This window comes from Mustela erminea, chromosome 1, assembly GCF_009829155.1.
Source record: "Mustela erminea isolate mMusErm1 chromosome 1, mMusErm1.Pri, whole genome shotgun sequence".
NCBI classification, from domain to species: domain Eukaryota; kingdom Metazoa; phylum Chordata; class Mammalia; order Carnivora; family Mustelidae; genus Mustela; species Mustela erminea.
In genome coordinates, this window is record NC_045614.1 from 77,078,400 (window position 1) to 77,092,415 (window position 14,016).

The 14,016-nt window shown below is 35.1% G+C and overlaps 1 protein-coding gene across 3 annotated transcripts in view; it reads left to right on the forward strand.

Annotated features, from left to right (window-relative positions):
• SLC4A7 (solute carrier family 4 member 7) overlaps positions 1-14,016 on the forward strand; it is a 109,895-nt gene that overhangs the window by 21,645 nt on the left and 74,234 nt on the right. The window lies entirely within an intron of this gene.

Sequence of the window (14,016 nt, forward strand, 5' to 3'; positions counted from 1 at the left end):
CATCTCAGCACCCAGTGTGGGACTTGAACTCATGGCCCCAAGATCCTGAGTCTCATGTTCCACCAACTGGGCCAGCTGGGCACCCCTGGAAAGTTTCTGATAAGACAGTATTTACCTTATAGTAAACTATACTTGTGAACTAGATTCTTCAACTGTCTAATTCTCATGAAGTTATAGATACACCTCAGAATATGTTTAAAAACAAAATTCCTGGGTGCCTGGGTGGCTCAGTGGGTTAAGCCTCTGCCTTCGGCTCAGGTCATGATCTCAGGGTCCCGGGATCGAGTCCCGCATTGGGCTCTCTGCTCAACAGGGAGCCTGCTTCCCCCTCTCTCTCTGCCTGCCTCTCTGCCTACTTGTGATCTCTCTCTGTGTGTCAAATAAATAAATAAAATCTTTAAAAACAAGCAAAAAACCCCCCGAATTCCTGAAATGCTGCAGGTATTTGAAACAATTAAAAAAAAAACCTGTAAAATCTACTTTGCCTGTAACCCATTGATGACTCAGTGGTACATGTAAAAATGCCCTTATGAAAAATATAACTATAATTTCTTAAATATTCTAACATATAAATCGAATATTTACTTAGTAGTTCTTTAAATTTGTTTTAAAAAAATTTTTAAGACCCTGAGATCATAACCTGAGCTGAAGGCCAGGGCTTAACCCACTGAGCCACCCATGCGCCCCTCAGTATTTCTTTACCTTCTGATATGAATGAAATTAATGTTCAGCTCCAGCTGCTGTTAAAGCAGCTCCAGTGGAAGTTTTTTCAAACCCAGAATTTCCTGCATAGAACATGAATTTAGAGTGGTTCTCTCCATGATCATTAGACATTCTGCATGTCTAATGATCGCCACCAGATGGCGATCTTATACGTCGATAAAGACATACTTGGTGCAAACTGAATTGGTTGCCCGAATTAAGCCAGTTGAACTCAGCAGTGATATTTAGCAATGGTAAAAGGTGTGGACTGGCTATGCATCTCTCTGAAACATGAGACCTGTTTTGTTTTACAGGGTTTTCTTCTTTTTTTTCTTGGCTCTTTGCTTCAAATTTTTCTGTGGAAACCAATGTAAAACAATATCCCCATAAATTTATTATAATATTGATGCTGATTTATTGTGTTAAAGTTCTTTAGCTTTTGGTGATAGTTATTTTATGGTATGGTTATTGCCAAATTTCTAATAGATTTAAAGTAGTATTTAAAATAATTAGGTGAATATTTTTGTGACTGAGTATATTTTACTTACAATTTCCTAAATTAGGCATATAAGCAATTAAAATTTTATGTAGAATAAATAAAACAATATGTAGTTGAACTTAGGGGAATGTATGTGGCCTCGTGGAAAGAGAATAGGCTTTGAAGTCAGATGGTCCTGGGAAAATGATCAGCTATGTTACCTTACAGAGTTCTTATGAGAATTAAAAATAAGGTTTGTAAGTGGCCTGAAAAGTGCATGATTTTTTAGCTCCTCCAGGTGCAAACTGTGGGACTTTGGAAAAATTACCTCCCCTTTTAGAGCATAAGTTTCTTCTTCTGTATATTTGGGTAGTAATACCTACTCCTAGAAATGTTTAGGATAGTAAATGAAAGAATGTATATAAAACATATAGAAAGTTTTAATAAATCATATATGTTACTTTTATCCTCTGATACCATAAAAGCTAGTAAGAAAGAAACACAAGATTCCTGTCCATCATTGTTTGTTTGTTTTTTTTTAAAGATTTTATTTTTATTTATTTGACAGAGAGAAACACAGAGAGGGAACACAAGCTGGGGGGAGTGGGAGAGGAAGAACCAGGCTCCCCACTGAGCAAGGAGCCCAATGTGGGGCTCGATCCCAGGATCCCAAGATCATGACCTGAGCCTAATGACTGAGCCACCCAGCCGCCCCCCCCACCAGTCCATCATTGTTAAAGCAGATTGTTCTCATCACACCTCTATTTTTTTTTAAGAGTTTAGGAAAATATGAGAACGTAGCAATTTTAAAGAATTTAAAACATGTTTTCTCTTAATTAGGAAAAAGGATGCACTCCACCTTTTTCTGGCCAGATAAAGACACTTTACGGGGTCCTCTGCTTTATGTCAGCAGTGTTATCTACACATTATTAGCAATTACCACAGTATTGTGTTCCTCTATAGTAGTCCCGCCCCATCAACAGTTTGGCTTTCCATGATGGAGATGGAGAGGTAGCTGCTCCTCCTGACCTTTGTCAGGAGGTCAGTAGTAGCCTAGCGCACATCCCAATGCCTGTGTCATGCACCTCACTTCATCTCATCACGTATACATTTTTTGACCTCACATCATCCCAAGAAGGGGCAAATACAGTACAATAAGATTTTGAGAAAAAGATCACATTCATATGACTTATTACAGTATATTATTGTAATTGTTTTGAGTTATTCTTTTTAATCTCTTACTGGGCTAATTTATAAATTAAATTTTATTATTGCTATGTATGTGTAGGAAAAACATAGTGTATATAGGGATTGGCATTGAGTTTCAGGCATCTTTTGGGGGTGTTGGACTGCATCTCCTGCTGATCAGGGTGGGGAACTGCTACACTGAAAAGGTGACTGTAAATGGAATTTAAATGGATATTACATGTTTTTAAAATCATTTTGATTTGTACTGTTCTCCACCAAACTGTTTGGTGGGGGATTTTCCCCCTTGGGCTGATTGAAATTCACAGTTAGAATTTTGTTTTAGTATTATTTTTTCCCTGAATTTAAATAAGAAAGTCATTTTATAAAAAATCAGTTTATGTGATTATATAATTTTCGCATATGATGCTGAAAATTGTTAGTTTATACTGTGCCTACAAATTCATTATAGCTTTTATTTTTTTATTTTATTTATTTATAAAAAAGATTTTATTTATTTATTTGACAGACAGGGATCACAAGTAGGCAGAGAGGCAGGCAGAGTGAGGAGGGGGGAAGCAGTCTCCCTGCCCAGCAGAGCTCCCGATGTGGAGCTCGAGCCCAGGACCCTGAGATCCTGACCCGAGCCGAAGGCAGAGGCTTTAACCCAGTGAGCCACCCAGGCGCCCTAGTTTTTATTTTTTTAATGTTTTTATTTAAATCCCAGTTAATACACAGTGCAGTATTAGTTTCAGGGGTACAATATAGTGATTTACCACTTCATATGACACTGGGAGCTCATCACAACAGCTGCACTCCTTAATCACCCGTTACGTATTTTCACCCATCCCCTACTACTTCCCCTCTGGTAACCATCGTAAATGAGCAAAGGGGGAAGAACAAGAGAGGGCGCAAACCAAGAAACAGACTCTTTTTTTTTTCTTTTAAGGTTGTATTTACTTACGTATTTATTCACGTATTTACTTACGTGACAGACAGAAATCACAAGTAGGCAGAGAGGCAGGCAGAGAGAGACTCTCTACTCCCTGCTGAGTAGAGAGTCTGATGCAGGGCTTGATCCTAGCACCCTGGGATCATGACCTGAGCCAAAGGCAGAGGCTTAAGGCTTGAGCTACTCAGGTGCCCCAAGAAACAGACTCTTAACTACAAATTCATTTTTAAAAAACAGAAATGTGTTGAAAATTTTGATCCATCTTCTGACCTTATGAAATGCACTTTTGAAATGTTACTTGCCTTGTTATCAGAGTTCTATTAAAACATGAGTTGATCACATTTTTTTTTCCCCCAAAGATTGTACTTACTTATTTGGTGGGCGGGGAGAGAACGAAACGGTGAGGGGAGAGGGAATCTGAAGGAGACTCTGCACTGAGCACAAAGCCTGATGTGGGGCTCTATCCCACAGCTGGGATATCATGACCTGAGGTGAAACCATGATTTGGACACTTAATGGACTGAGCCACCCAGGTACTTGGAATTGATCAGTTTTGAAGAATTGACTAAAATGATAATTTTTCATGTTTAATAACTTTTTAATGGTTATTTCTGATATTAAATCATATACTGTATGTTGAATTAATAGATCCTTAACATCTTTAGAGAAGCGTGATCTTTGTTGAAACAGACCAGTATATCATCCTCATACTTTTTATCTTTTATGTTTATAGAAATACTTACTAACAAATATGTTTTATCCTTTATAAAACATAAAAATGTGATCATATTAAATATGATACTTCTACAATTTGCTTTTTTTCTTATATTAACTGGTATCTATAGAGTGGAACTTCCAGGTTCTGTTTCATTCTTTGTGTCTTACTAATAATATCTAATGGTAATTAGCTGTTCCCTATTTACTTTCAGGTTGTTTTCTCTTTTCCCAGTTTGAATAGTAAGCATGCTTGACCTTATCTATACATTTTGGTGGTTTTATTTCTGAGTAGATACTTAGGAGTGATACTGCTGCACAAAGAATATTCTTAAAGATTTAAAAAAATGGGTTCTTGCTAGCTTATACTCCAGAAAGTTTTGAGAAATTTTTATTCCCACTGGGAATTATGAGAGTGTCTGTTTATTGGTTAGATGTTAATTTTTTTTTCCTAATCTGATGAGTAAAATTTGCTGAACCTGTAGTGAGAATGTCCGTCTTATACGATTATTGGTCCTTTATATTTTATCTTAAGGAAATTACTTGGTTCATATTTTTTGTCTATTTTTTTATGCCTTTTACTTCCTTTTTAAATCAAGAAATTTCTTGTATTAGAGATATATAATGACATGTCTGTCATTCTGCATATATTTCCTTATGTTCTACCTTGTCTCTTATGATGTTCTTTGCTTTAGAGAAATGTTTGTTTTTAATGGAGGAAAATACATCTTTATCAGTCTTTTTCTTTCTCATCTTGACTAAGATGAGATTTCTCATCTTGATTTCTCATCTTGACTAAGAATATATCCCCACTCCAAAATATTACCCTTCTAAGTAATCCATCTAGAATTTATTTTTACCTGTGGTTTGACAACGAAGTAGACAACTTCATTTTATCAAACTGGAAAAGCAAAGAAGTCTTAGTTTCAGTTTCTTGACTCAATTTTGCCTTATAAAATATATAATTATTGTTTCTGTGTTGGTACCGTACATATCATAATTTTATAGTATATTGGATTTTTTTTTAGGTGAAGTGTCCCCTCCCCCCCTTTTTCCATGATTTTATTGGGAATAGATTGTCTTAGAGATAGTGGAATCTTACGACTTGTGCAAAGACTGAAATCTTTAGTATTTTGCATTTTAATATGTTTGCTTTTGTTATCTAGTCAGTAATTTATCATTTTGGGGCAGGTTCTTCATATTCTAATTATATTTAAGTTACATTGAAAGAGATAACTTGAGTGTAATATTTGAGAGAGTTTCTTGAGCAGTACGGGGTTTAGTGACATTTTCTAGTGGTCCAGTCATAAATCTTGATTCTGAACTAGATAGTAGTGTTTAAGCAATCCTAGTACTCCAAATGTATTTTTAACATGAATTTTAAAATTCAAGACAAACCATAGGACACAGCTTACTTAGAAGGCTTCACTATAAATATGGAACAGAAGGTAGTTATTATCAGTCTTTATATAAAAATAGAAATCTAATTCATGTAAGTGAAAAGGTGTGTTTGTGTGTGTGTGTGTGTGTGTGTCAGGGTTGTGGAAAATCCTTATTTTTCTTTTTGTAAAATAAGCAGATATTTGCCTAAAATGATACATTATTTAAAGTTATGATGACAACTCTAGCTACCAAGAACAGTTATAAGGCAAAAGCGGAAGGTAGTTCTGTCTGGTGAGTGGACATGATATGAGAGGAGTAGGGAGCCTTGTGTAAGTCTTGATTTCTTCTATCATGTACAGGTTTACTTAATTTTTTCCAGATGAAGTTGCCTTGTACTCATACAGAACAATCTTTAGGAGATATATATATATACACATATATATACATATATATATATATATACACACATATATATACATATATATATATTTTCATTCTATTTTTTAGAGATTCTTTTTTTTTTTTAAGATTTTATTTATTTATTTGACAGAGAGAGAGATCACAAGCAGGCAGAGAGAGGGGGGAGGCAGGCTCCTTAGTGAGCAGAGAGCCCGATGCGGGACTTGATCCCAGGACCCTGGGATCATGACCTGAGCCGAAGGCAGCGGCTTAACCCACTGAGCCACCCAGGCGCCCTAGGGTGTATTTTTTAATTGGAACAAAGCAAGTTACGTATGTAACAGTGAGTTGTAACATGGCTATCTTTTTTGGTAAGAATATATATACTTCTATTTGCTTTACAGAAATGGGAAAAGGTTGAAAATGGGGCAGAGAGAATAAGGGAATAAACAAGACTGTTTTGATTCATGTAAATGTATGCCTAAATGAAATAAGCCGGATACAGAATAACAAATACAGTATGCTCTCACTTATATCAGACTCACAGAAGCAGACAGTGGAATGGATGGTTGCCTGGGGCTGCAGGTAGGAGGAAGTGAGGGGGGTGATGGTTAAAGGGTACAAAGTTTCAGTTACATAAGGTAATTAAGTTCTGGAAATGTGTTACACAGCATAGTGCCTACAGCTAAGAAAACTGTATTATAGGGGAGCCTGGGTGGCTCAGTGGGTTAAAGCCTCTGACTTAGGCCCAGGTCATAGTCCCAGGGTCCTGGGATCGAGCTTCGCATCGGGCTCTCTGCTTAGCAGGGAGCCTGCTTCCCACCCCATCTCTGCCTGCCTCTCTGCCTGCTTGTGTTCTCCGTCAAATAAATAAAATCTTTTTTTTTTTTAAAAAGCTGTATTATATACTTAAAATTATTTTGGCAGATAATGGTCCGGTATTCTTACCACACACACACACTCAGTAATAAGGGGAGGGGTGGGAGGAAACTTTGGGAGGTGACAGATATGTCTGTGGCCTTGATGGTGGAGATGGTTTTATGGGTGTGTATCCCCAGACTCATGGAGTTGTATGTATTACATACATGTTGATCATACCTCAATAGATCGCCATAAAATAAGGATTGCTGAAAAATCTTTAAAGAAATAGATTTAAATTCTGTACCTTATATGTTGAGTTAATATCTTTTTATTTTATCAAGAGAGTGGTAGAATTAAACTTATTTTACCTTTCTATTTAATCTGTAAACTTGATATTTTAAAGTTTAGTTTGAATATTGGTTTTAGTAGTGCCCAGGATACTGTCACAACAGGTAATATGCTGCAGAAATTGATCTTTTGTATTTTGATGTAGAGTCAGTTTTGTTTTGCAATTTAGGAAATTAAAAATTTGTATGTACCTAATTCCTTCTTTTCCCTTTCCTGGGGACTCTTAACCTTCCTTTCCTCTCTCTCCTATACATGTGTCCAATACTACCCCCCCCCCCCCCCCCACCTGGCTTTCCCTCCTTCCTTTTACCTAAATCCCTGTGCTCAGGGTTTTTATAATCCAGTGCTTGAGACCTATGGCTGACTAGGATGTTAAGCTCTTAAATATAGTGGGGAGGGCCAAGAGTTTCTACAGGAGGTAAATTTCAAGAGGTTATTGTAGGAATTGCTATTGAACTTGATTGTTTGCAGACACTTTTCATTCTGGTTGTGATGTATTGAGAATTTTTAAATTTGTTGACTAACGGGGTGCCTGGGTGGCTCAGTTGGTTGGACGACTGCCTTCGGCTCAGGTCATGATCCTGGAGTCCCGGGATCGAGTCTTGCATCGGGCTCCCAGCTCCACCTTCTCTCTCTGACCTTCTCCTCGCTCATGCTCTCTCCAACTGTCTCTCTCTCAAATAAATAAATAAAATCTTAAAAAAAAAATGTTGACTAACATATCTTTTCTAGTTGCTTTCTAAAAATTTATGTTTGTTTGCCAACTATAAATCATAGAAAGGTTGAATATTTTAAAAATATGATTAGTTATATGCTTTAGGGGAACTGTTGATGTCATTGGGGTTTCTATCTTAGAGAAGTTTAATAAAATAGAAGCTTTAGTTTGAAGGCTATGTTATGTCTTTTGACTGCTATCTACAGTATCCTATAAAGTTGTGGAAAATTAAAACATTGTTTTTCTGTTTGATTTATTATTTTGGTTTTTCATTTCTTACTTTGTTATTTATCTGGTATATGTTATCTGGATTTTGCAGGATTAGCTGGTAGTAAGACTTCGTTTTTGGGAAATAGATATTCCTATAAAAAATATCATTTATTTGCATTATTTTAAGGCTTTGATGGCTCCAGGGAGAAAATATACTATCCAAAGAGAATAGTTTAATTAAAAAGAGAATTAATTTAATTTAGATTACAATTATTTAAAAAAATTTTTTTTTAATTTTTTAAATTTATTTGTTTGACAGAGAGAGACACCGTGAAAGGAGGAACACAAGCAGGGGAGTGGGAGAGGGAGAATCAGGCTTCCCACAGAACAGGGAGCCCAACGTGGGGCTCTATCCCAGAACCCTGGGATCATGACCTGAACCGAAGGTAGACGCCCAATGACTGAGCCACCCAGGCATTAAAAAAAAATTTTTTTAAAGATTTTATTTGAGTGAGAGTGTAAGTGCATACAAGTGCTGGAGTGGCAGAGGGAGAGGGAGAAACAGACTTCCCATTGAGCAGGGAGCCCAGGATGGAGCCCAGGACACTGAAATCATGACCTGGGCCAAAGGCAGACACTGAACCAACTGAACCACCCAGGTACCCTAAATTAAGAGTACAATCTATATGGATTTGGTACACATTTTATTTTATTAATTCATGTTCAGTTAGAATTTTGTTTTAATCATCTATAGTTGAATTTTTTTAATTATTTCTATTTCTTATATTTGTTTCTTACATCAGTATTTCTTATATCTGTCTTATATCTTACATCTATTTTTCTTTATAGACCGTTGGAATAGAGGAAAAAGCATGGACTGAGAAAGACTAGGTTTGAATCTTAAACCTACTGCCTACTAGATCTTTGACTTCGGAGAAGTAATTTAACTTCTCTGAGCTTTAGTTAGTGTTGAGAGGATTAAATTAAATGTCTGAAGGTTAAATGTACTATGTAATAATTCAGTGTGTATCATCATGTTTAGCCTAATTTTGGCACATAATAGGTGCTCAATAAGTATTTTTATTTTTTTTTTTTAGATACCCAGAATAATAGAATGATAATTTTTAGTCTTCATTCTTTAAAATGTTTGTTGAACAAACAATATCATAGAGAAACTAAAAAGAATATAATCCACCCACAACTATGTATGTATGTATGTATGTATGTATTTATTTAGTTAGTTAGTTAAAGTAAGCTTGGTGCCTAGTGTGGGGCTTAAACTCTCAACCCCAAGATCCAGATTCATATGCTCCACTGACTGAGCCAGCCACCCCACACCCAAAACTTCATATTTTCAAGATACAGCCCTTTACAGTAGTTCTCAAAGTGCTGTCCATGGACCTCGGCCAGCCCCTGAGATCAGGGGATCTCTAATGTCAAAACTATTTTTAATAGTTCAAGACATTATTTGCCTTTTCCACTGTTGTGGAATTTGTACTGAGGGTACAGAGGCAATGATGAGTAAAACTGCTGGTCCCTTAGCTCAAAACAAGGCAGAGGCACCAAACAGCTCTGGTAGGCATTCTCAGTTTAAAAAATGAAACAGATTTTCACTTAGGAACGTCCTTGATGAAGAAGGAAAAATCGTCTTGGTAAATCTGAGTCTTTGAGTGCACATTACTTTAATATTCTGAATGACAAAATAGGAAGTATGCATGAAAACACTTCTGTTACATTCTGAAGTAACAGTAATTGGGGTAAATACACTGGTGTGATTGCTTGACTTATGAGCTGAAGCTGGCTGCTTTTGTACTTGAAAGTAACTGCACACTAAACTATGGTTATTCAGGCTTGACATTTGGCAGGTATTTCCAAAAAAAGGAAGTGAACCTACCACTTCAAACAAAAAGAACTGGTAGCATTTGTTACCAATGATAATAAATCTAGCTTTCATGATAAAACAAGAAATTTGGAAAAGTTTTATCTACCAGCTGAACTTTTCTGATGAGGTTATTGATGATATTAACAATATATATTTTTAATATCATATAATGAAATGTGAGGTTTGGAAAAGTTCTAGTACCCAGTGAACACGTATTTTAGAACTGGGTGAGAGAGCCATTCAGAGTGCATGGTAGACTAATGGATTTCAGTATACATGCACAAAAGCATTCATTTGAAATGGTTTTAGATTCTACCTTGCAAACTAACGTTTAAGAAATGACTACTTCTTGGGGTGCCTGGCTGGCTCAGTCGGTAGAGCATGCGACTCTTGATTTCAGGGTCCTGATGTCTACCTTGGGCATAGAGCTTATTTAAAAATAAATATTTCAAAATAAATTATAAATTATTAAATTATTATAATAATTTTAAAATAAATTATTTTAAAAATAAATTTTAAAATAAAAATTTTAAAAATGACTACTTTTTAATTTTGGTGCAGTATCAGTGAGGAATATCCACAGTTAACTGAAAAGAATATTAAAACACTTCTCCCTTGACAACAGAGTATTTCATGGATCTGGAATTTTTATATAATTCAACCAAATCATATCCTTGATTAGAGAATTAGATATGAGAATCTAATTGTCTTCTATTAAGGTCAGGTGTTAGAGATGTACAGAAATGTAAAAGCCTATTTTTTCATTAAAGCTTTTTGAAAAGGATTATTTTTCATTAAAATACTATTTATGTTAATGTGTAATGACTTTATTTTAAATTGAATTTAAATCTTTTAAAGTTTTCTCAGTTTTACTTCCAATATAGTAAATATAAATGTTAAACTTGTATAAACAAAGGCCGTTTGAGGTCTTCTGTAATTTTTAGAGTGTAAAGAGATCTTGAGTCTGAAAGTTGGAGGAGTGCTTCTCATTTTCTTTTTCCTCTTTTAGCTAAAAGATTAAAATAATTGTAAACCATAATGTGATTAAATAACTTTGTTGAATTAATCTTGTTATTAATATAGTTATTATATTATATACTATTAATGTAGTTGGTATAAATATTAGAGTAACAATTATACAAGTTGGTATAAATATTAGAGTAACAATTAAAGGCAGAACTTTCTTCAGATGCAGACATCTTTGGGTCCTCCTGAAATTAAGTGAAAGGGCTAGATTTAACGAACTATGTTGTTGGCAGTTTATTCTCTAAGATCTATCTAACCCTCACTCACTCACGTAACCATCCCCATATATCCTTAGAGTATGTTCTCTTTTGAACTACTGTTACAGTACGTTTCAGTTGAAAACTGGTTGCTATATTTCTCTTTTGGTATTTTCTATTACTACTGTGTGTATTATGCTCCTAGTCTCTTTTGCTGTCACTCTCTCTATATAAGTTGTAGTCAGTAGCTTGGAAGATTAGGTAACTTAGAAGACTGTGATTGGCTGTACCATAAAAGCAACTTAGGAGAGTTCATCTGTGCAAAGCACAGTGACCTAAATCAGATATGTACTTACTGTCCCTGGAATCTTCAAGGGACTTAACTGCGTTACATTGTCAAAGACAAGCCATTTATATATTGCTATGGAGAGATTTCGCCTGGAGAAGAAGTTTCCTGTATGTACCTGGTTGTGATCTTGTGTTTTATTTACAAACAGATCTGACTTTTTCAGTTTACTAGTGAAGCTTGAAGAAATGTCAGGCTTATTAGCACTGGCTTAGAATAGTATCATCCTCTGTGTCCTTGGCTGTGGAAGTCGTTTGCTGTAAAGAGGAGATCCTGGTATAAAGTTAGCAATGTTTGTAGCATCATTATTATTCTATAAAATTAGTTTTTTTGACCAGTTAATATTACTGGAATGAGGCTTTTAAAAATTCTGTTTGGCCAAGATACTAGGAAAGAAATCACTTTGTCTTTAATGGTTAAGTATGTTTTGAATATAAACTGAAATATTTGATAACTCTTTGTAGTTACAATCATTATTTTTTGGAGGTACTACTTTTGGCCTGTGGCCATATGTCTTAAGTAATGAAGAAATTAATTTGTGATAGGGATCTTACGCTGTTTTAAAACAGATTTTGTAAACCTCAAATGTCCAAAAAGGATAAAAAACTAGATTTATGGTATATTGTTAAATAATCTTTTAACATTCTTTTTCTTTTTGGTTTTTTTTTTATTATTATGCCTTTGACCTGTTAAAGTTTGGTTTTTGGTCATTTGGCCAAGAAAACACAAATCACAGATTGTGCTTTTTCAGATGGAAAAATGACTTATGGGAAGAATTAGTACAGTGTGTTACGTAGTTACAAAGTCTGTTTCAAATAGTTTGATTTTGCTGGGAATTCCTGCTTGTGAATTGAATTTTAGTTTTATCATGTGTTGGTGATGGGCTTTTTTGTTTATAAACTGATTTATTACATTTCAAAATACTGAATACCTTTGTATGTTTGAGCTTTAATTGTGTTCATAAGGAATCTTTAAGTAAATCCAGTGTAAATTTTTAGCTGAGTAGTCTTGTCCTTTGAAACATACTCAACATTCTAGTATTAGAGAGCTTACTAAGAATCCTGCTTGATGCTTAGGGTATACTAGTGAACAAAACAAACATGATTCCCCTCTTCTTGGAACTTATGTTCTATTGGAAGATAGTAGAAAGAAGTTAAAGAAGTAGTTATATAAGTATGTAAAGAACATTGAAGAAGTATAATATATAATTGTAAGTTTTAACAGATGTTGTGAAGAAAAAGTACTATGTGTTCTCAGCATATATTATAGTGACCTTGGTCTCTTGTTGTGTGGGTAAAGAACCCATGTAACTGGGACTCTTTAGAGACCTGGCTTTTAATTTCAGTTCTTTCACCAGCTTACAGTGTGATCTTGTGTCGCTTAAGCTGTGTGTGTGTAATGTATGTATAAAATCTGAACATTGAACGAAAAAATAAAGCCTGTTGATCCCTATGAGTCTGTGAGGTCTCATTCATTAAGATTAGGAATGGAAAAGATAATTCACTTACCTCCAGATTTTTTTTTTTTTTTAAACCATGGAGAGCCACTTAGCTGTAAATTAACTGTTAAGCTGGAAATTTGATAGTATTACAGTTTTTCATTCATTTATGTATCCCTGGTACCTGGAATATGCTTGGCACATAGTTTGTACTCAGTAAATATTTGTTGAATGAATGAGTTCCTTAATTCCTAGTCTTTAAGGGAATGACTTTTCTCATGAGCTGTTGGATTTACGGGGAATAAGGTTATTATCTAGTGGAAGAAGAGGCAAACCGACCATATTGCTAAGGGATTTTCTGGCTGTCTCCTGTTGGTTTTTACTAGAAAACTGCAAAGGAACCCTAAAAATAGCCAGGTCATGATAACCTCGTGCTGACCGGAGATGAGGAATCTTGACAGAACACGTACTGGGCCTTATTTCATTGAAAAACTGATTGGGGGTGTGTGTGTGTGTGTGTGTGTGTGTTCCCTTTAGTGCAGAATGCCTGTGCTTTTCTGCACATTTTAATTACTAATAAGATTGTGATAGTTTTTTTTAAAAAGCCTGTTTTAGAAATAGATTTTATTATGCTTATTTCAGTAAACATATACTACTTGATAACCATAAAATAAGTGATTTGTATGTTTTTTGGTGTGTGTGTGTGTGTGTGTGTGTGTGTACTGATTTGGAACTTGGAAAGAATGCATTTCCCCATAGAAATAATATAATAAATATTTGTGATTTATAATTTCAAGTAGAACCCTGATGAGGCTTTCCATTTGTTCATCACTCTTGTGCCTTGTCATCATGATGAAGCACGTGACAGTACAGTGTGTCACTAGCAATCCTCTTTCTTATTGGAGTCCATTATGTGGCAGTTTTTTATGCCTCAGACCTCTTAGTTTTCTTACTCTTACATTCTTTGTTACTTCACTTTTTTCTTTTGAAACTTTTTCTTAAAATCCATTGTGTTTAGTTTTAACAGTGGTGTATATAAAATAGATTTTTAAAAAATAAACATATAATATATTTTTATCCCCAGGGGTACAGGTCTGTGAATCGCCAGGTTTACACACTTCACAGCACTCACCGTAGCACATACCCTCTCCAATGTCCATAACCCCTTAATCTCACACAA